The 8,159-nt window shown below is 54.7% G+C and overlaps 1 long non-coding RNA gene across 1 annotated transcript; it reads left to right on the top strand.

Annotated features, from left to right (window-relative positions):
- Positions 1-1,820: 1,820 nt before the first annotated feature.
- LOC137211886 (uncharacterized) lies at positions 1,821-7,870 on the top strand. Its single transcript, XR_010937262.1, has 3 exons — positions 1,821-2,186; positions 4,808-4,866; positions 5,466-7,870. It is a non-coding gene; the product is annotated as an uncharacterized lncRNA (long non-coding RNA).
- The last annotated feature ends 289 nt before the right edge of the window (positions 7,871-8,159 follow it).

Below are 8,159 nucleotides of genomic sequence, written 5' to 3'. Positions count from 1 at the left end.
TCTCCCTCTCCCTCCTCCCTGCTTCTAGAAACCTCTCCTGTTTTCCAAAGCCAGGAAGAAGGGGACCCAAAGTGCCCTATTTTGTCAACTGGTCCTTCGCACAGCTCAGGTCACCTCACTGCCAAGACAGCCAAAACACAACACAAACAAACAAAAGTAAAAAGTTCCAACGCCAGGCAGACCGGAGGTTTCAGGGGTTAGTGTGGGTTTTTTCTTTTGCAGGAGGAAGGTAGAAGCAAAGTTACTGAATAAATGGTTTAAGAAGGGAATCTCAGCATAAAACATTCAGGAGACTCAGGGTGGGTCAGCATTATGCCGCAAATGTCAGGGAACAAAAGGCTAGCCATTAGGAACACACCCACAAAGATGCATCTTTAAAGAAATGGTGGTGGGGCGCAGGAAGAGGGGCAAAACCTCCACATCCCGGCCCATATTCCCAGGGACAACTCTAGACCTCGGGCGGTCCTCACCACTCCCAAGCTCACGGCTGCGGCTCTGGAACGCGCAGCAGGGCAGGGCCTGGTAGACGAATAGGGTCCGCCGGTTAGGAAGAGGGGCTCCGTCTCTCCCTTTCCTCCAGGTCGGCCCCGGCGGGGATCCGGCTCCACCCGGAGAACAAGAACCGCAAGCGGTGACCAACTCGAATTTCCGAGTGCGTTCCCATTGCTCCTGCCAAGCCCAGGGATCCCTCGAACCTCCGCACAGAGTCCGCGGCGAGCGTGCCTTGCCACCCCATCTCCAGTGTGGACCCCGAGAGGTGCGGCCCGGCCGGGGTCCCTGCCCCGCCTGGGCGCCTACCTCTCAACCGCCCGGGAGAAAACGGTGAGGGGCGAGGAGGAGCCGTCGGTCCCGGGGGCCGAGAACTGGGACTTTGTAGGCCAGTTGAACCGACACCCTCATCTCGCCCGCAAAGACCCAGCTCTCAGCTCCCGCGCGTCTCGGATTCGGGCTGCGGCCCCGACGGGCTTCCTGGGACTGGATCCGACTGCCCGCTTTCCAGGCACTCTGCTCATCCGAGATTCTGGGTTTTCCCCAAGCGGCGTCCCCCAAAGGCGGCATCCTGCTCGCCCGACCTCGACCCGAGGGCTCCGAGACCAGCCCCCGAAGGGTTACACGACACCTAGCGCGCGGCGGCGTCCGGGCCGCCGGGGTGCAGGCCGAGACACTGAGCTGGGGTGGGGGAGGCACGGGAACCTAGCCTTCCCCCATCCTCCAACCCCCCCGGTCGAGCGCAAGAGTTACACGCCGAGAAACTTCGCCGCGATCCCACGCCGCGCTCGCGAGGCCCAGCTCCGCGCCGCCTGGGTTACCTGCGCTCAGATCCGCCGGGCGCAGGGCCGGCCGGGCCGCTCGCACCGCAGGCCTCGCCCTCCCGCGCCGCCGAGCCCGCGCCCCAGCCGGGGGTCGTGGGGAGCAGCCGCCAGCCGGACCCGGCGCCCCGACGTCCCGGGCGCCCCGCGTGCGCCGGGCCGGGGGCCGGGGCCTCGCTCAACCCGTCCTGGACCTGGGGGCAGCTGCCGCCACCTCCCCGAGGAGCACGGGCCGGGCACAGCGGGGAAAGGAGTGGGGCGGCGAGACCCCTCGAAAGTTAGGGGAGTTCCTCCCGCTCGCAGCGCAGCCCGAGCTGGCTCCACGTGCTGGTGACACATCAGGAAGGCTGCGCGCCCCACGGCTCCCGGCGGGCGGACACGGCCAGCGCCCGCCCGCACCGCCTCCCGGAGCCGGGCGGACGCGCCCCGCCCCGGCCCGCCCTCCGCCCGCCCCTCGGCGCCCCCGCCCCCGCCCCGGGCCGCGGAGCCCTCTCCAGCCTGCGGCACCCGCGGGAGGACGCCGGGCGGGGTGGGGGCCGCACCGGCGCCCCTTTCCCTGGTCGTCCGAGCTGCCCCGGGGATCGAATCCGGCCGCGGGCTGCCAGACTCGACAGTCTCAAGTGCCTTCCTCCCAGTCACGCAGCCCTTCCCGCCCCCGAGCTCCAGTAATTTTCCCTTTTCCTCCTCTGACCGGTCGGAGCCGCAGCCAGCGCTTCCTCCCGCGAAGGCCGGCGCCGAGAGCCCCCTGCCGGCCGCTCTGCTCCCAGGCCGCGTCGCCGGCCCGGCGAAGCGCTCCTGCGGCCGGCCTCAACCTCCCCACCTGGAACCTGGGGCCGGCCAGGCCCTTCTCGTTCGCAAACCAACGAGAAAATAAATGTAAGGCGCCAGGCGGACGGCCGTGCAGCACAGTTTTTGAAATGTTAATTTTGTGTTTTCCTCTCCCCCTTCCAGTTGTCTGCTTACCCACTTCTCTCTTCCTGGTTGTGCTTTCTGAAAACCCGAGTTCCTTTAGGGGGACTGTAGGGAGGAAGGATGGTACAGAAAAGCTTCGAGGCCGAGGGAGAGCTTTCGCAAGGTTGGAGAGGGATCCGAGTTCGGTAGAATCCCTTCTGGTGGGGACCTAGTGCCTCACTCTCTCTCTCTCTGGAGACGCCGGGACGGGGGGGGAGTAACCACATGCCTCATCTTGAGACCAGTCTGGAGCATCCAAAAGCCAGGATCCCCACCCTCAAGATGGCCAGGACTCCAGGGACCACGGCAGAGGGAGGGATGGGTAAACGCGAATAACGACTGAGATGGAGTTGCCCTGCCTCTCTTGGGATGGAGCCTTGGAGTCAGGTTCAATTTAAATAATGAGACATACCTGCTTGTGGCCACACATAGATATTGGCTATGTTCCTCTCTTCTGTTTCCTGGCCTCACCGATCCAAATCGTGCCTTAAGACTTCACTGTGGTGAGGGCTGAGTGCTTTATCTGTTCAGTTTGCCAGCTGGCCCCACACCCCACATGACGACGGCAGGGCAGACAGATGTGCAGGACCAGGTGCTCCCAGGAGAGCAGCTCTGGGAGGGATGGAGGGCAGATGGCAGCCAGGCACTGCAGTGGTGCCCAGTGCCGGGGGCAGGGCGGGCCTCTGGCCCCAAGCCTCTGTAATCCCCATTTTGTGGGAGCCCAGGATTAGAAGGGAAGAAAGAGGAAGATGCCCTGACATTGCTGGTGATGCTGCCGGTGCTGGCAGGGGTCTGGGGTTCATGCTCTGCTTTCTCTTCCCCTTTTATTACTGTCTCTAAATCTGACAAACCCTTTGGATGTCTGAGACTTGCGGAGCCTGGAGGAGCCGGTGTCCTGGGGGGATGAAAGTGCAGGGATGTAATGGGTTTACCCCAGCGCTGATCCCAGAGAAGCCCGCAGAAGATTAAGATTTGCTCCCTGAGCTTGAAATCTCCCTGCTACCCCCTGACCACATCAAAGGACATGGCCGTAGGGGGCACCTAATCCCATCAATGGAATCAAAGCTGGACAAGAAAGGAAATCTGCAAACTTGGTGCAGCGTCAGGACACAGCTCACAAGAGAAAAGACAGATACACCAGGGCTCTGGCCTCCTCCACCGGGGTTACATCCCAGGAAAGGTCCCGAGCCAGTCCGCAAGCAGACAGGGCCTGTTCTTTGCTTCTTGAGGTGGCCACTGTGGGAAGGTCAACCACAAGAATTCAGAAAACTGGGCAGTGGGGCTGGGCCTGCCTCCAGGGCAGAACGGGACCCTGAAAGGGTTGGGACGCCTCTGTGTCTCTCAGTTCTGTTAGCTCCCAGCTTTCAGAGAATGCTTTCACAAAGACGCTCCTTACCACTCGTGTTCCCAAAGCGTGGTGCGCATGTGTGAGATGGTTTTAGGCTAAAAATATGTCATATATATTTTCAAAAATAAATTTCAAGAATATTGTGGTTACGATGAGGTTAAAATGAGCTAACTCAAAGAGCAGTATTTAGTAAATCATAGCACAAGTGGTATTCTGCTATGGCAAAAGTGAGGGCAGTGGCCCGCAAATTACTAATTAGAAAAACACTCTTTAGGATCATCTTTAGAGAAACACTGCCTTAGAACGGTGGTTTTCAAACATTCAGTCATGCCCCATGGTAGGAAATTTATCTATATATGTATATAAAATGTTTTATGAAACAATTCTTATACACGCAAATATATTTGATGCAATCCTGTTCTGTTCCATGAAAAAAAAATGCTGCTTGCAAGCTATTAAATTTATTTCATGATCCACTCATGGGTTACCTCCTGCAGTTTGAAAAACCCTGCCTTAGAGAATATTAACATGTGATGATGATGGTAGCTCTCAGTCAGTGAGAAATTTTTCAGTGCCAAGACCCTGTGCGAAGAGCTTCTCCTTACACTCTCACAATGACCCTAGGTCAGAGGTATTATTATTGCCTACGTTCTACACGTGGAATTACTTGCCAGGGTCACTCGGCCAGTAAGTGCAGGCCGAGAGCAGCCCCTCTCCACTCTGGTCTAGTGCACTTCCCACCAGCTCACTCCGAGTAATTCACACCACGTTTGCCCTTCCCACAATGTATCCATCCCTCCAAGTCTGCCCTGTGGCTCCTGCCCTGTTTCCCCCCATCCACAAACGACCTACAGGAGGCAGGCTCCTTAACAAGCTGACCTCAGAGCCCCTGAGATGGGGGTGGGGTGTGTGGTGTGACAAGGACAATCTAAATGTCCCGGCCTCCCTGCTGCACACATCCATCTCTGTGGCTGGGAGGGATCCACCTGCCTTGGGGACAAAATCCCATAGATCGGGAGACACTGACCTTTCTCTCTGGCTCCCCTCACTCTAGATTCTTCCCTAGGCCTTCCCTGGCTACTCTATTTGAAACTGCAGGCTCTTTTTCCATCACTTCTTACCCCCAACCCAGCATTTTTCTCCTTCCATAGCCCTCATCCCCTCTAATGTGCCACATCTTTTACTCATTTGCATATAGGACCTGTCTCCCTGCTGCTGATCCTTGCCTCCGACTCCCAGGATGTAAGCTCCACAGGGGTAGGACTTTTTGTTTCATTTGTACACTACTGTATCCCTGTACACATAATGCAGTCTCAGCCAGTACGTGCTGAATGCCTTTCAGTCCTGCATACACTGCCCTGAGAGCTCAGTTTTTGCCATTACTGGATGGGCTTGGCTGCCCCCAACCCTCCCCCATCCAGGGCCCCACCCACCCAGGGCTGAGACACACACACAGAGGCACAGACACACTCTAACACCTGTTGATTTCACCCTTTTCCTCTCAGAGGTTGACCACGTTCCCCCCCAAGGCGGGAGGGCCACATTCACCGCGGCCTCCAATGCGCAAACCGTGCAAGGTACTTAATATCAACCCCATGTTACAGTCCTGATTCTCTGCTAATAACGAACACGTGCCATCTCTCTAGCAAGGCATCCAGTGGTGTGACATGGCAGGGCGGGAATGAGAACCCCGATTTTACTGATACGGAAACGGGGCTTGGGGAGGTGAAATGATTTACCCAAGGTCACTCTGTATCGAGCTCTTTGCCCTCAACGTCCTCCTCCGGACTCTTCAGACTATCAGATGCCACGATTGTGCACCTTCTACAGTCACGGTTGTGCTGGGTTCTTTAGAGCTTCCTGCCATCAGTCAGAAAGAGCTCGGACAGAAGACACGGGGATCCTGGTGACCAGAGGGAGAGAAGGACTGCAAATAAAATATCTTGTATGTGAATATGGAATTCATGGGGCTGATTTTCTCAGCAGATTTTGCTCAGGTGGCAATGTACATGGCTTTTGTTTCTCTCGGCCCAGATGGCTTGGACAGAAGGAGAGCCCCAGAGCTTGGGGGAAGACAGGTTTTGGCATGAAATCTTTACAGCAGAAAAGCCACTACTGGGATCACAGATTCTGTCAACATCTGAGCCCATTTCACCTCCTCACTCTTGTGCAAACTCTGCTAAGTTCTCTGCCTGGGGCCTCCGTTTGTCATTGGCAAAACTGGGATGGGATTTTCTCTGTGATTTCTCCCAGCTTCTCCTCTCTTGAGAAGACAGGACACAACCTTTGCCTGCAAGAAGCAGCAGGGGGGTAAAGTCCCCAGAAAGGAGTCGATTCTTTCCAGGTGTAATGATATTTCCGCAAGGCCAAGGCAGCGCTTCGAGCTGGATGCAGTTTTCCTGCCTGATGGGGGGTGGGGAGGAGGCAGGTGGTCACTCTGAACGTGACCCAGGGAGTGAGGCTGAGAAGGTGGTGGGAAAATCCTGGAAAGTAAGGACACAAAGGAGCCCTGCTGGCTCAGAGTGCCAGCCCTCTCACTTGGGGTTCTCAGAAAGGCTTTCTCTGGGCAGGGTAAGTGCCTGGAAGATGGGAGAGCCCTTGGTTCAGAAGATCTAGGAGTCTGTCTCCTGGGGATTCCAACTGGTGATAGGGAGTTTCTGTGTCCCTCCCTTGTCTCCACAGCCTGAGTACTGGGGTCAAGCCTAGTGATTTTGTTCACTATGTGCTTTTTCTGTTGATCAGGGGTGAATATTAGACAAGAGAAGTACCTGCTTGCCCCATGGGTTGGCAAAGAGATGGGCCATCTCCTGGGTACATGTCAGGTTATAATCAAAGATGACTTTCCCAAGCAGATTTGTGCTCATCCTGCAGAGGAGCTTAACTATGTCATAAAGGTACTGCTTCCTGGATGATCTTGAACAAATCACTTCCCTTCTCTTTGCCTGTCTCTGTGGCTGTACAATGAGAGGGTTGGGTGGTTGCTTTCATTCCTATCAGACCATGATTCCAAACTGGCAACTTCTGTCGCAAAGTATAGGGTTGGACCTTTAGTGTTTGCTTATAAAAGCATGGACAGACAGTATTTGTTTCTTAATTTGAAATTTCATTTTATGTGCAAGGTCAGAGGGGTTGGCCGCTGGGGGTGGGGGTGGGGCTTAGGGAGGAGAAAAGCACCCCTGCCTGCTTAGTTGCTAGTTGCAACCTAGATCATGATATTTGAGTGTCAATGGTGATTGAATGAGGGCAGAAGTAGCCAAGATTGTTTGTGGTACTCTGGCAAATTCCTGTTCATCCTCCAGAGCCCAGGTATGACATCACCTCCTCTGGGAAGACCTCCGCAACCCTTTAAGCAGGGTCCTGTCTTGTAAGAGGGCTCTGTCTCTGTACCAGATGCTGGAAACACAGACACAAGCAAGACACTGTCCCAGTCCTGAGGGGCCTCCCAACTATGATGTGAAACACACAGAGGGGTCCCAGACAATAGGCTGTGACTCATTACCTGGGGGAATCAGAGGTTTCTCAGAGAAGGTGATACGTGAGTCTCACCAAAGGGATGGAATCTGACTCTGATCCAGCGTCTGGATCTAGCTGCTAATTTACAGGGAATACCGAGGACAGAAGAAATGGAACTGCACTAAGAGTCTGCAGCCAGCAAAGTCTAGACTATGGGAAACTCTCCAGGTCAAATGGGCCAGGTTCCTCGACAGACAGACACACTGTAAGAAAATAAAAGGGAAGGAAGAGAATCCTAGTGATTGGAAAAAAAAAAAAAAAGCTTAAAAGACATGTCAGTTTTTAAAATGGGCAAAGTTAAACTGTAGGGTATAAAGATGTAAAGATGTACAACAAGATGATAAATTAAAATGCAAAGGGCTTCCCTGGTGGCGCAGTGGTTGAGAGTCCGCCTGCCGATGCAGGGGACACGGGTTCGTGCCCCGGTCCGGGAAGATCCCACATGCCGCAGAGCGGCTGGGCCCGTGAGCCATGGCCGCTGAGCCTGCGCGTCTGGAGCCTGTGCTCCGCAACGGGAGAGGCCACAACAGTGAGAGGCCCGCGTATCACAAAAAAAAGAAAAAAAATGCAAGGAAGTGATTGATTACTATAAAAGTAAGGGGTATGGTTGCCTCTGGCTGTAGGGGGTTGTGATTGCAAGGGGGGGCACATGAAAGAGGTTTCTGGGTGTCTGGCAAAGTTCTCTGACCTGGGTGGTGTTCTACTTATAACTCATTAAGACATTCACTTAATTTGCGTGGTTTCTGAAATTGTGTTTTATTGTACAATAAAAGATTTAAAAATAGACATCTCCAGACTGGAATATTGGACTAAAACTGACGGCACAAGGCAAAATATATACACTTGCCAAATTCTGCTTTTAAGTCAAATAATATTTGCTCGCAGGAAAGAAGCGGCCTGACCTAAAGTAGTTTGTATTTTTAAAAATATGCTGGAGGTTTTTAGCTGCCCACAAATGACTGTGCCTGCATACGTGGCTCTCCAACTGCAGTCCCAGAGGCCCTGTGTTTGTCCTAGACTCTGGGGGGAGCCACTGT

The sequence above is a fragment of the Pseudorca crassidens genome, chromosome 19, assembly GCF_039906515.1.
Source record: "Pseudorca crassidens isolate mPseCra1 chromosome 19, mPseCra1.hap1, whole genome shotgun sequence".
Classification (NCBI taxonomy): domain Eukaryota; kingdom Metazoa; phylum Chordata; class Mammalia; order Artiodactyla; family Delphinidae; genus Pseudorca; species Pseudorca crassidens.
The sequence above is the reverse complement of the archived record's forward strand: the minus strand, read 5'-3'. Positions and strand labels throughout refer to the sequence as shown.